Source organism: Camellia sinensis, chromosome 14 (assembly GCF_055761805.1).
Source record: "Camellia sinensis isolate YWXY chromosome 14, ASM5576180v1, whole genome shotgun sequence".
Classification (NCBI taxonomy): Eukaryota; Viridiplantae; Streptophyta; class Magnoliopsida; order Ericales; family Theaceae; genus Camellia; species Camellia sinensis.
In genome coordinates, this window is record NC_138974.1 from 25,762,528 (window position 1) to 25,777,451 (window position 14,924).

At 36.4% G+C, this 14,924-nt stretch overlaps 1 long non-coding RNA gene and 2 pseudogenes across 1 annotated transcript; 1 reads left to right on the forward strand and 2 right to left on the reverse strand.

Annotated features, from left to right (window-relative positions):
• Window positions 1–13,354, forward strand: part of LOC114319133 (beta-glucosidase 12-like) — a 39,654-nt pseudogene extending 26,300 nt beyond the window's left edge.
• LOC114309269 (mRNA-decapping enzyme subunit 2 pseudogene) lies at window positions 3,804–6,240 on the reverse strand (annotated as a pseudogene).
• On the reverse strand, window positions 9,261–10,845 carry LOC145806704 (uncharacterized). The gene is made up of 3 exons (XR_014350157.1): window positions 10,796–10,845; window positions 9,634–9,784; window positions 9,261–9,517 (listed from the first exon to the last, which is right to left on the reverse strand). It is a non-coding gene; the product is annotated as an uncharacterized LOC145806704 (long non-coding RNA).
• Window positions 13,355–14,924: the final 1,570 nt, after the last annotated feature.

Here is a 14,924-nt window from a genome sequence, read left to right on the forward strand (position 1 = left end):
AGACATCACAAAAAGGAAAGATTGGAATTACACTCATATCACATTGGATGGTACCTTTCTCAGAAGAAAGACAAGACCGTACTGCTGCACTAAGGGCCCTTGATTTTATGTTTGGATCACTACAAGAATTAACACTTTTGGCAACAAAAAAATTGGTCGCTAAAAGTCAATTTTTGGTCGGCAAAAGTTATCCGCGACCAATATTTTTGGACGCTACTTTGGTTGCCAATTGAGGGTCGGCAAAAGTAATTCGCGACCAAAATTGTGGTTGGTCGGCAAAAGTTGGATTTCGCGACTAAATTTTTGGTCGCTAAATATTTAATTACCGCGACTAATTTATTTTGTCGCCAAAACACTTTGGTCGCGAAAAGTGATATTTTCCCGACCAAAAAGTTTGGTCGCCAATTATCACATTCAACAACCAAAAATTTTGGTCGCCAATCGTGACATTCCGCGACCAAAAAATTTTGGTCGCCAATCGTGACATTCCGCGACCAAAAAGTTTGGTCGTCAATTGTGACATTCCACGACCAAAAAAGGTTTTGGTCGCCATTTGTTACTTTTCGCGACCAAAACTTTTGGTCGGCAAAAGTGAGTTTCCACGACCAAGAACTGTTTTGGTCGGCAATAGATGTATTTTTTGCGACCAAAACTCTTGGTCGGCAATTGTCATTTTTTGCGAAAAAAAATAATTTATTTGTCGCGACTAATAAATTGGTCGCCAAAGCAGGAAAACAATACACCTGTAATTCCTAATAATTCATTCAATCCATAATAAACCTATAATTTTAAAGCATCCTTCAAATTAACTGAATCATTAACATTCGACACAATACATAATTCATTAACATTCGACACAATAAAACTATTCTAAGTTTTCATTCACAAGTCACATCCATCTAGCATAACAAATTGAAACAATACATAATTCAGATTTAAAGCAACAGGAAAATTGCTTAATCCACTAAGTTGCCTTGATAGCCAATCAAAAAATCCTTGCGCCCTTCCGTGCCACGCTTCGCATCCATCAAAGCAGTAGTGATGTAAGGCACCTAATAAAGAAACAGAATTGGAAAATTTATCAGAGAAGCATGATAGTGGCAGCAACACTGGATTGCAAACCCGTATCTTTGCAAAAATCAATTAAATCCTATAAACATGTACATCGTATTGAGACAACTACCTGGCATAATAAAACTGTACCTATTGCTGTACCTGCAAATTTCAGTACACGATGATTAATAAGCTAACAACCATAACAAATACAGGCATAGTTAACTATCAAAGCTCCATTGATTCAGTTCACTTTTATATATGATTTTTTAATAAAGTTGGTAAAGTTTATTTTAACGAATAATACCACAGATTAATTAAAACATGAATGATTCTGATGGTCTTAGCTTTAGATTAAACTTTGGGTTGTAGATGAGCAGCTTGAGCAGACATTCAATCAGCACTGATGATCAAGGCCCCTAATCTAAGTAATCACACACAAAAGTTAACGTGTACCAAAAAAAAATATAAATTTGCAGTTCACATAAATAAGGTGGCATAACATTTGTGCCTCCTTTCCGTTCTCTTTCCCAAGACATCAAGGGAAAGCATATTCATCCATTCTGCTACCCTACCTACCAGATATGATATGATTGAATACATCTGACGAGTTTTCCTTAAAAATAATAATAGAGATAAAACAAACTTCTCTCTAGTGGATGCATATTTGTGGACAGGGAGTGAGTTTAGGTACTACAGTGCAAAAGTGAAGTGGATGCATATTTGTGCACCAAAGGCTGAAGAGGGCTTGGGATTCAGAAATTTGAGAGAGTGGAATAAGGCCACTATGCTAAGACAACCTTTGTGGGCTTTAAGTAAGAAAGCTGATTCTTTGTGGGTTAAGTGGGTCCATACTTGTGTAATTAAGGGTAAGTGTCTTCCTACTGAGGCTTCTTGGACTGTCAGGAAGTTTTTTGAACTAAGAGCTGTGGTTTAGAGGCCACCCCCTAAGCCAGTGAACCGGGCAAACAGGAGGGAATTCGAACCCTCATCAATAATGTTGTTCAACATCTTCTATGATTCAGTTAAACATATTTGATTATTTTACCTGAGTCGTTGACAAATTCACTCAATTTTCACATTGACAAAAGTTACAATCACTGACAAAGTCAGTAAATTTACATAAGATAACCAAACATTTATAGTCATACAGCCGAATCATTGCTACAGATTTGTGATAATGTACATTACAGGTAATTGATTGATATAGGATGATTGTGAAGAAAACTCTACAAAATACAAAGTACAAACAGTGACCCCAAAAACAATGTAGGTCAGCAGCTAAGAGCCTTGTTTAGGCTGTTTCTAGTTGGTTTTAGCAGCCAAATGGGGCAATAGAAAGGGCAGGGATCTGCTAGTAGTTAGGTGGAAAGAAAGTAGTGGGGCAGTTAAGGTGATGGGAACAATAACAAGAAAAGAGTTGGTTTGGTGTTTTTTGCGTATTACACTTGATCAATGAGCGAAGAGTTGGAGTGATCATCAAAAAATTGCATGAAGAATTGGAGCATTTACGCACGATTTTAAGAGTACAATAAGGGCTAATCAGAACTGGCTATGAGGTTTAAGGGCTAGTATTTTAGGCATAAAGAAAGTAGTGGGGCAGTTTGGGTGATGTGATCAGTAACCAAGAATAGAGTTGGCTTGATGTTATTTCTGCATTACACTTGATCAATGAGTGAAGAGTTGGCATATGTAAATACGATTTAACAGTGCAATAAGGGCTTCTTAGACCTGGCTATGAGCTTTAAAGGCTTTAAAATTGCAGAAGGTTGACAAGGGAAAAAAAAAGACAAGTACAGGCATCATACATAGAGAGAATTTTTTGATCAGCATCATACATGGAGTTAGAATTGCATTACACAGTTCCAAGAAAGCTTCGAAAGTTTCAATGAAACCTCTTAAACATGCTCTCCATTATATTAGAACCTTTGTATGGTTTATAAAGATTTCTATGAACCCTTAACTCTAAGAGCATGCCAAACTTTGTAGTCGGTTCCCTCTTTGATGTAACACTTCCTTGAGTTCATATAGGCGGCACCTTCCCCTCCCAGTTGGACAAAACTCAACCTCCAGTTTTAAAATGTTGAAATATAAAAATCCACAAGCTTTAAAAGTGCATCTATTGTTTGCTATGAAAATTCTCGAGTTGAAACTGCTTTTTCTTCTTCAATAGAAATTGAAAAGCAGAACAATGCAACCTTCTTAACTATGAAGTTGAATTTTCCAGATTGACAAAATCAATTGGAGTAGAAGACACATCTCTTCATTGAATTTGAAGTCTGTTTGAGATGCTCTCACTTGTAACAGAAATCTAGTTACTCACTTAACCTCTTCTTTTATTATAAGATCTTCATGTAATTCGACCTTGGCCCCTTGGCCTCCTCTCTAATATCAAGAACTGGTTGCGACTAACTTCTCGTGGCCACCTAGATTAGATCTATTGTGTGTGAGACCCTATGCAAGGGAGAGAATCTCATTAGGAAACTCTTCTAAGTTGTAGCTCTACGTGAGAGAACTTCAATAGCAAACTAGTAACCTTTAAAGGCATATCAAATTCAGGACCAACAGCAAAATCTCCAAAATTTCAGTTCAGCACAAGTGTCGTCTAATTGTTTGCTATCGACTTTAACTACTTCAAGGACAATACATAAGCTACTTGAGGTATTGTTGAATCTGTAATTGGAGCTTTCTTGACCTTGAAAGAAAGAAAAACCTGTGCGGATACTTTATAGACGCAAGTGCCACGACACTTACACCAAGAAAGGAGCAACCATATAGAGCTTGAGGCCAGTGGTCCCACGAGATATCACATCCTCATTTGTAGGTTGAATCTCATCATGCCGCTGCCATGCAATTTCCTGCAAACAACATACAAGAAGGCACATTTCCAACATCACAAAGACATTGTTATAAAGTTCAGCTTATTCTTCTCCTTCATTGTCATCCATTAAGGAGAAAGAAACCCAAACTGTTAGTTACACATATCAAATGTTTATGTGTATATATTTAGATCTCTCTATGTATAGAAAATATACAGGGGACTTTTTAATTCTTTTACTTTAGAAGCAAATTATTAATAGTAGAACTACAAACAAGAAACAAACAAGATAAGGACTCAGTTCAATGACCCTAGACATACAACAGAAGTGATCTTTTTCACAATCTGGACAGTTTTAGATGAGGAGAGGCAACATACACTGATCTCTTTTTTGGTAAGTGGGGCAAAGGCGGTATCGTCTTTCACACCAGCAATTATGTAGAGCCGCACCCTCTGCTGTCCAAATATCATCTCAATATCGTCATCTTTGTTTAGGAATTTTGAAACATCAAAACCTGTTCCCTCAAGGACCTACGTCAAAAGAAAGAAGTTAGAATGCAGCATCAGAATCTAAATTTGTAAATCCATTTTTTTTAGTAGGTTTTTTTTCATTAGGAAATTATGGTTGGGCTTTGGTTCTTAAGTGCAGTTAAGTACTCATTTCAGTTTGAAAATGGATTTTAAGATTTAATTTAAAACAGAAATTGAAAATTCAAATGATGAAAGGTGAATGGTAGTGTTCCAAATGAGATGTAAAAAATGAGATAGCATTGAACTAGAGGTGAAGGAAAACAATGTTGGTGGCAGAAGACAGTTAGTGTGGCATATTGAAGCAATTATTTGGGGTAATAGTGATGGAAAAATGGTGATGGTGCTGCTGGAGGTAGTGGTTGAGCGGGCAATGGCAGTACTAGGGATGTCAAGAAATGCATGATGCTGGTCATGGTTGGAATGTTGGCAGTGATGATGGCAACATTGATGGGAGTGATGGTGGTGGCAAGTAAATTGTAAAAATTGTAACACCCATGGCAGCATGAGTGTTGGTGGCAGTGCCTATAGTTACAATCCTTCTAGTGGCAATGACACCTTTCTTTTTCTTTTCTTTTTTTCCATTACTACACAACAGTCCAATTATCAATCGAAGAATCGGTGAGTTAAATCTATTCACTGGGATTTATGTATCGTCATTATATCTAGAATACAATTCTCAGATTTATGATGGAATTCCAAATCAAAACCATAAGCAATGGTTACTAAAAGGCCCCAAATCCAATTCCACCCCCAACTACTTGATCAAAGAGAAGCCTACAAGGCATTGACTAGGTCATTGCAAGCCTCGATAAGGAACATTATTGTAATTTTGTAACCAACTTACATGAAATGCAAACTCACCAAATATTTTGTTTGGCACCAATGCTCTAGTTTCAAGGGTATACTGACAGCTATTTTGTTTGATTAATAGTATGCATCCCATGGACAACCTATTAGGTAAGCTTGATGCACTGTAGAAATGATGAATCAGCAAATCAAGCATATTACCCTTTCATCTCTCCCACAGGCGTTTAGGAAACATGGAGGATTTCAAAACCGGCATCAGCAACAGCACATTTCATATATAAATAATAATTAAAAAGAAAATTATGCCCTCTCTGACATTTTGTTCAATTTTATATTAATGGAATAAGTTTCTACAGCGATTAATTAATTAAGTTGAACTCTTTCTGTTTCTGGCCTAAAGCTAAAGAATAAAGAATGTCAAGAGAAAGGAAAAAAAGTTCTCCTTGGTGTTCAATACAAATTGTTAATTACTATAAATATGAGAACAACTAAGAATTCCATAAGAAACAAAACTTCTCTAACAGCACATGCATGGTCTTCCTCATCTTTGTTCTTTTTCCCACGGGGAAAACTCCAGCTTGTTCCCTTCCATCCTTTCACTAGCAAGCACTGCAGATTGCACAAATTTAGCATATAGGTAACAAGTTAAAACAGTTGCAGATTGAAAATGAAAACACATACAACATATTGAATAACATTTTCATGACATATAGTTTAAGTTTTACAATGGAATTAACATAACACTTCTAATGATGTTAATACCCAACAAAAATGCCACCTACAACATTTTGAATTGAATAATGTGTACATTCTTTTCGGAGACATCACTAGTCGAAAATCAGGTGCATTTTGGGGTCCATACTAGTCGAAAAGTGTAGTATATTTTTGTCTTCATCTTCAGAATCCTCTACCTTTCAACACCCATGTTTTAATCTGCTATCTCGGAGACATCACAAATGAGTTGGACACACCCATGTTTTAATCTACTATCTCGGAGACATCACAAATGAGTTGGACACAACAAGTAATTTGAGCGCGACTCATATTTGATACATTAAGAGCATATTTATAATTAGAATAAGGGATAATTTTTAAATTATTACAGCAATTTTTAAATTATTATTACAGCAATTCATATCTATTAAGCGAAAGCACTAAAATAGAATACACTAAAATAAAATAGAATACCATAATTTCTGCCTTATGTCCCCTCAACAAAACCATCAAAGTTCTCAAATAGAGCTTCCTTGCTCCCTATGGGACCATTAATTCCATATCAAAGCCAGCCCTATTCTCCTACAACTTAAAAGGGATATCTCTCTCTTGTCTTGTGGGTTTTCGAAAGACTATTGATTAATTGTCTCTCTTTTGTCTCTTGTTCTGGTTCATGGTTCCTCAAGCCAACCCCCAAAAATCTAAACACAAATATCAATATCCACGGCGAACTAAACGCAACTGAGCATTTAGACCAGCCACTAATCAATACCAGATAGTAGGAGGGACAGACTGCAATATGCAAAAATAGCAGTCAACATCACTTTACTAGAAGAGATTGGAATGAGATTGGAATGAGAAGGAGTTGTTGTAGGAGGGGCTGGTGGAGGAGAGGAAGGCTGAGGTGGCGGAGGGGTGGACGCCGGTGGTGAGGCAGCAGTGGGTGGAGAATTTGGAGATGGTGAAGTACTCGCCATCTAATATGTAAGAATGTGTACCAAATAAAAATCAATTGCAATATAATATCACAAAAATCTCCAAGCATTCATCACACTAACCCATTTCAATTTTTAGGCAAATCGAAATGTCTAAACAATCACCCAGCTAATTTCCCAACTACCACAAGTCACTACCCAAACACTGAGTTTTGTCAAACACCCCACTCAAAATGTAAAAATAAATCACCATCCAGACTCATTAATCAATTGCCATAGAGCAACAAAGAAAAATTTCAAGCTTTTAACCAAGTGATTAACTTGGCTCATTCCCTAGAGCAGTGCCAACATAGAGAGACTTTAGAAAAATGGGAGGCAACCAGAAGAGGAGACTTTAGAAAAGCAGGTAGACTGATGTCCCAAACTTTTTATTTTTTAATTTTTATAAGTAAAGTTATTATAAAAGAGGCACCACAGGGTGAGAGGCCTCATGATTCATGGAAAGATATTAAAAGAGGTTGATGGAGCATGATGGTAAAAAATTTTCAACAAAATCCAATCTACAATGTTTAATATACCAAGCAAGACTCGTTAGACATGGAGCCATAACCTTTATTATGATGGCATGGCTAAGAAAGGTTTCAGTCCATGAAAACCAGATAAGGAATCCATGGTCAAAAATTAAAAAAAACTACTACATAAGGAAGAATGATGCTATTCCAAAACACAATAAATAACATTGCTTGTCCCATTATCATAATTGATCATGGATGTGAAAATATATAGAAACTTTTCCTCGTTAGGGCAACTATTATCATAATTGATCAATTTCTGCATTTTATTGAAGTCATAATTTGACTACCTACCTTGACAGTAGCCTACATCTATATCAAACCATGCATAGACAGCATGAATGTCCCAAAGTTTTGACAAGTTTTCTTGCTTCTCATAGAAAACTAGAGTCCTATCAGTGTGAACCACATCGAGACCTGGCATAAATATAAATCCAAGCAAGAAAGGTTACAACACAAGTTCAAATACCGAAATTCATGAACAAGTAACAGTTTTTTCTCATCCAACTAATAAAACAAGACTTCAAAATCTTATTCGAAATGACAAAAAAACAGTACACAAATGACCACCTAAAAAAAAGAAAAGAAGTAATTTGTTGTAGAATCTAAGATTGAATGGCATTCCCTATAATTTACTACTATCAAATATAGACCACAATCTAAGATTGAATGCAAGCTCTGAAGATAAATCATGTAACTTCAATATTCAGCACCTTATTCATGAAACACAAATAATGGATTGTGTAACATTGCATCCCAAACTGATCTTCAAAAAATAGAGGAGGCTACAGAAGATGGACTTAGCGATATGAGTGAAAATCTAATAATGATGATGATGGTAAAGGAAATGTGCATTCAATAGTAACATATACCACCAACCTATTTGATGTAGTGTAAGCTTCCATTGGATTATTTTCTTGTCCACTTCTTTTACCATTGTTGAGCTGCAGGGAGCTGCTGTATTTACATAATTTAAGGCATTAGCATCTTATGAATTACTAATTGCAGACTTGAAGTTATCAACATTACCATTTTCTGGAGAAACTGTAGCCAATCCCTTGTCTGGATTTGCTTCCAGAAGCACTATAGGATCTTGAATAGGATCACCATCTTCAGTGATTACTGGTGCAGTAATAAACCTACCACTTCCAACAATAGGAAACAATCGGTGGCACTCTTCTTTCAACACAGCATATTGTGCCCTGAAGGCATTCAAGAAAGAGAGAATTACTGGATAATCTCCAAGTATTACAAGGTAGACTTTGGTCTATAAGAGGGCATGAGGTCTTTGGACAATTTATAGGATAAAAATATTTTAGGTAAAAGCAAAGATTAGGTTACGCGAATCATAATACTTAGTAACAAAACCAATTTGACAAAGACAAAATATTGTTTTAAATCCTTAATTGAATAAAATCCACATTTTTTCGACTTTATTAGTTGATTTATATTTAGCAACTACGTGCAAGATATATTCATTCAAACAAAGTCAGGAGAAGGAAACAACCAAGCACTCCTAGCACCAAAAGCAGAGGCTAACAACTGCCAGGTTGTCAAGGACACATCTGAAATCAGCAAATGTGATACCAAGCTCACTGCATCAAATTAGGTCCCCAGTTTAGTTTATGGCCATTCATTATGCCAACTCTAATGTGGAACCTACATTATTTCATCATAGCTTCAAATTCTACAACCTGTTGCTCCATCTACAGGTTGGAGATATGTACATGGAGATGAGCAATGCAAGTCGAGGTAGAGCAGGCCAGCCCTTTTTACACACTAGCTTACCTATATAATCTTCTAACATTATTGCATGGACACAGTTTTATCGCAAAGAAATTTTAAGTAAATGTCGAGGAAAATTCCACCTTGTTCAAAGTATTAAAATAAATAAATAAAAAAACACCAAATTCAAAAAGAAAAAATGAAGAATTCAAGAGACATGCTAAAATCAATATTTAAAAGTTTCAAAGATGCAATGGAACTGCAAGCAGGTTGTAATGACTCCACCTCAGGGTTTAAAAATGCAAGCTCCCTAATTCGTCCAGCAATGGTGGGGTAATCAAACTGAATTGCAGTAGTGAATACTGCCTAAAGGTTCATAGTCAGAAAAAGAATATGGAATCATTAAAAGCAACTATCACTAAGGAATTGAATGACCAGATAATGAGAAGCATAAAGGATTTAGGAAGTCATGACTAACCTTCTTTGTCAGGCCAAAACTTAATGTGTGTCCCTTGACGATCTTTTGATTCATCTGGAAGCTCATGACATATTAAAGTTGTTACAGGCTTTCCACGGGAATATTTTTGTTGGTATTCCTTCCCATCACGCCAAACAATAACTTCTAATGCCTGTGAACCAAGACATGACAGAAATAAATGACTCGGTCCTGATAAATAGAAACCGTTGATGCCAGCAAACTTGAAATCCCTGATATAACTAAGACATAACAAGTTGGGAAAGTTTAATTATAAAAATTTTAGTTTTTAAAAATAAATAATAATAATAATAATAATAATAATAATAATAATAATAATAATAATAATAATAATAATAATAATAATAATAATAAATAAAAAACAAAAAGAAGAAGAAGAAGAAAAGAAGTTGTGGAATGTTCATTAGCAGGTAAATTGTAGAGTGCCTAATACAGTTTGACAGCAAAGGGACACAAGCAGCATGTTTAACGGCCAAATCAAGGGAAAGTAGTTGAACTCTGATGAAGAGAGTTAAAGCAAAAACATTTGGAGCTTCTTGTGCTATCCTAAAACACAGTTGTCAAAATTGGGAATCCTAGTACGATCCAACAAGAAGGAATAGGAAGTCCAATAATTTTTTCATCAAGCGCCTAGCCAGGTTCACTTGCTAGCTGCCCCTGCCACCCACTTGGTGGGCAAATTGCTCATTATTCATAGTCATTGCTGGAAATTGAGAAAATGAGAACTGAATGAAAATAAAAATGATGAAAAGGATATCAAACAGGCCCTTAGACACCTATATATTTAAATAATATCATAGTGTGAAAATGCAATCAGCATTAGTAATCCCTTCCATCAATATTCTAAATGTAGGCATGTAGCACAGAATATAAGTACAAAGGTTCATTTCAGTGTTAATCAAAAACCCATACTGTAATGTTAAAACCCTATAAAGTTTTTCCACAGGTGTACTATCTGCACTAGAAAGGACAGGTAAGTGACATCAAAATTGGAACATTAAAGCCTAAATCATAATTTACTGCCAAGAGGAACTCAAATGCTCTCCTCCAACATTTAAAAGAATAAACGAAACTGATAGATACATACATCTGAATCAACGTAAATGCAATGGCCAATAAAGGTATAAGAAATGAAAGTAAACACCTCAGATAACGCATTCACAACGGACAAACCCATACTGTAATGTTAAAACCCAAAGAGCTAGGGTTGTGTAATCTGATATATTTATTTATTCATAAATATATTTTTTGGGGCTTTCATATTTCAATTGTATAAGAAAAAGGGGTTTTCTTCAATCCATGTCAATCAAATTAATTACAGGAGGCAAAAACTACAGGTTTAGCAAATTCAAGGTGAGGAAACTCTTGAGAGGTAAAGATCTGAAAAGTTAAAAATTATAGTTAGGGTTTGAAATTGGGGGAACGAGAGCAAGAGAGAGAGAGAGAGAGAGAAAGAGAGAGTGTGTTTACCTGATGAAAGAGGTATGAAATCGAGAGGATTAGCAATGGTAGAGTGTAGGCGGCTACACGCACTGCTACCGAACTTCCTTCATCTCTCCACCGAACCCCACTGCTGCTCCAACGCTGCTCCTGTTTCGTTTCGTGTTAGTCACCTTCTTCGTGTTTGCTCTCTGCCTTGGTGAGTTCGCCGCCGACCTCACGGTGGGGAAATAGGGCGACGCCACCACGGCGTGAGACATTTTTGGTGGTGGTGGTTTTGAATGGTGGTCTAGGGTTTGTGCTTGTGTGAATAATAGAGAGAAACAGAAACAGATGGAGAGAGTGAGAGAAACAGGGATACATTGTGGGCATATTTTGATATATTTGTTTGTTTGTTTGAGAGAAACAGATGAGATAGGAGAAAATGAAAATGTGTTTCTGATTTCCCGCCCCACGTTTCAAATTTCCCTCAGAAATTTTTGGCGACCAAAATATCAAATTAGTCGCAGAAAAGGTACCATTCGCCGACAATTTTTTTTAGTTGCCAAATCTCAATCAACGGCGACTAAAATATTAGTCGCTAAAAGTACTAATTTGGCGACTAATTTTTTTTGGTTGCTGAAAATAAGTTTTTGGCAACCAAATTTTTGGTCGCCAAAAAATATGTGACCTTCCGCGACCAAATTTGTAGTTGGTCGGCAAAAGCATACCACTTTCTGCGACCAACTCATTTTTTGGTCGCCAAAATATAACCTTCTGCGACCAATAATATTTGGTCCCCGAAAATAATGATCATTCGCGACTAATTAATATTTGGTCGCCAAATGTCATTTTTTTGCGACCAAAATTTTTTTGGTCGGCAAAAGTGGTCGGCAATTGTGTAAATTCTTGTAGTGGATGGTGAGTGTTTTATAATTATCCTTTTCGTGATAACGCATACATGGTACTGAACAATATTGTCATAAGTAGGGTCATCAATTTATAATATGTCATAACTATGTTTTTCCTTGTGTATTGGAGGTTTATGGACCCTCTAACAACCGGTGACTATCCACATACAATGCGGACTCTTGTGGGAAAACAACTTCCTAAGTTCTCCAAAGAACAGTCCAAGATGTTAAAAGGATCATTTGATTTTCTCGGGCTGAACTATTACACTGCTAATTATGCAGCATATGCACCAAACTCCAATAGTATAAATGCCAGCTATTTAACAGATTCTCAAGTTAACCTTACAAGTAAGTTCAAAGTTTTGTACCAGTAATTAAAAACGTTATTGTAACTTAATATGTGGTAACTAGACATGATTCTTTTGTTATGCTAGCTATGCGGAATGGGGTTCCTATCGGTGCGATGGTAAGAAATAGAAATTTAAGCAATTCTTCTTGTGGAGCTTGTTTAAATTTAATATATTTACTAACTTGCATATGAATAGAGGTTTTTCATAATCAACTCTATAACTTTACACGATCTTACAGGTTGCTTCAACTTGGCTTTTTTGTTTATCCTAGAGGCATTTATGATATTCTTCTCTACGTGAAGAAAAAATATAATAATCTGCTTATTTATATCACGGAGAATGGTAATCAATTCATTAATAATTTTGCATTAACATAAAATTGTTTCATTTATAGTAACATATAAATCTAATAAATTTGTGATTGCAAATTAAGTTTACACTAAACATTCTTGGCCCATCCATTTCAGGGATTGATGAGGCAAATAACGCTACATTATCACTTGAAGAAGCCCTTGCCGACAACACGAGGATACATTACTATTATCACCATCTTTCTTTCCTTTTACAAGCAATCAAGTAAGTTCTGAAGATGACTAACAAATAATGTTGCATTTACAAAATATATGAGTGCGAAAGTTACAATTTTAGAAATTATAATTTTTTTCTATTACATACGAAGTTTGCTGTTGATTTTGTTTTTCATATGGGGATGGTGCTAATGTGAAAGGATATTTTGCATGGTCACTGTTGGATAATTTTGAATGGAGCTCGGGTTACACAGTTCGTTTTGGCATCAACTACGTGGAATACAAAAATGGTTTGAAAAGATATTCCAAACTTTCAGCCAAATGGTTCAAGAATCTTCTCCAAAATGGAGACATATGATTCAAAATGTAATTCTCCAATCATTTTACATCCTACAAATGTATTAGTAAAATAAGTTAGATTCTTCTCTACATTTTGTAATAATCTCTAGCAATATGCTTTTAAACATAATTTAATGGTCATGCAAGAAAAAGATGTAACCGAAAGAAATCAGTAACAGTTATCAAAATATCTATTTCCTTTCACAAACCAAAATTATCATGAATAGGCCAATATTGGATTATTTGAAATGGCAAGGGAGGCGAAAGGCTGGCGACCGGTGTTGTATGGAAGAGAGAGAGAGTTTCAAAGTTCTGACGATGGCAATCTAAGTATTCACACAATCTTTGTGGACAATATTCCCTCATCTACGAATCCAAAGGGACTTTATGTGATGTTTATGAAGTTTGGGGCTGTTAGAGATCTATTCATTCCAAACAAGACTAGGAAAACAACAAGATCAAGGTTTGGTTTCGTCAGGTACGATTGACTTTTAGCGGCATACATGGCAGTCTAAAAGGCCAATGGAGTGTGGTGCGATGATAAAGCTTTGCGGGTCAATGTAGTAAAGCTTGCAAAGGATACATCATGTGTTAGGGTAGTGGGTCAATCTGTAGTAGTAGGGAATGGTAATGGGCGAGGTGATGAGAATAGTAGGAGGCACTTAGGGAAATCAGCGTCATCATTCATAGGGTTGAAGTCATTTGCGGAAGCAGTTCAGGCGAGGAATGTTTAGGAGACTACGGGCCGCACAATTGATGAGAATAAAGTGGGAAATGGGTGGCCATATGACAGTCTTACTGTTAAGCTCAAAGCCTTCTATACTTTCTTAGACTTTAAAAAAACAGTCAGTGATGTAGGACCAGACGGAGTTGTAGTAAGAAAAGGTTGTGGAAGGATAGCGGCGGTGTCTGTCAAATCATCTATTGAGCTGAGCAGACTTGGTATTATTAGAAAGCTGCTGGAAGGAATGGTGTGATTCTATGACAGAGTGGTCGAAGTTAGGGCACTTCGAGAACGAGAGATGAGTATGGTTGTGCTGCTAGGCTGTTCTATTTAACTTATGGAATGTTGACACTTTCAACAAGATTGGGAGCCTGTGGGGGGAAGGTAATTAGGGTGGATAAAGATAAGTCTGATCAGTTATCATTTAGATGTGGCAGAGTCAAAGTTACCATAACGATTATGGGCTTCATTAGCACAGTAGTGCAAGTAAGGTGTAGAGGTAAAAGTTATCCAGTAAGAGTATGTGAGGAGCAAGTCATGGTGTCAAGAGTATAAGCTTGTAAATGCTCTACTCATGACTGTTGTAGCTCTAACAGTACAGAGAACAAGCTTAGTAGCCATGGGAGTCCAGTCGTGGAAGAAGTTGCGAAGGTGGAAGGCATTATGCATAATTAAGTGGCAAGCCAAGATGACATGGTCTCTCTTCAAAAGGAGGATGTGGCAATCAATGAGGGTAGTGGAGGAGGTAAAGAGCTGGATGATTCTTATCTATCTGTAGTAGGAGAAACTATAAACACTTGTATGGAGAACCTAAAGTTACCAGACGCATGCAATAGTTATATTGCCAATGATCGCATAGTTGTGATCTAGAGGAGTATTAATGAGAGGGGTAGGGAGGAGGTGGGGTTGGTTACGATTGGGTTTATGAGAAGCCTTAGCGGTACTGGGCCTGAAAGGCCTGGGATTAATATTCAAATATTATTGGATGAGGTTGTTAAAGCAA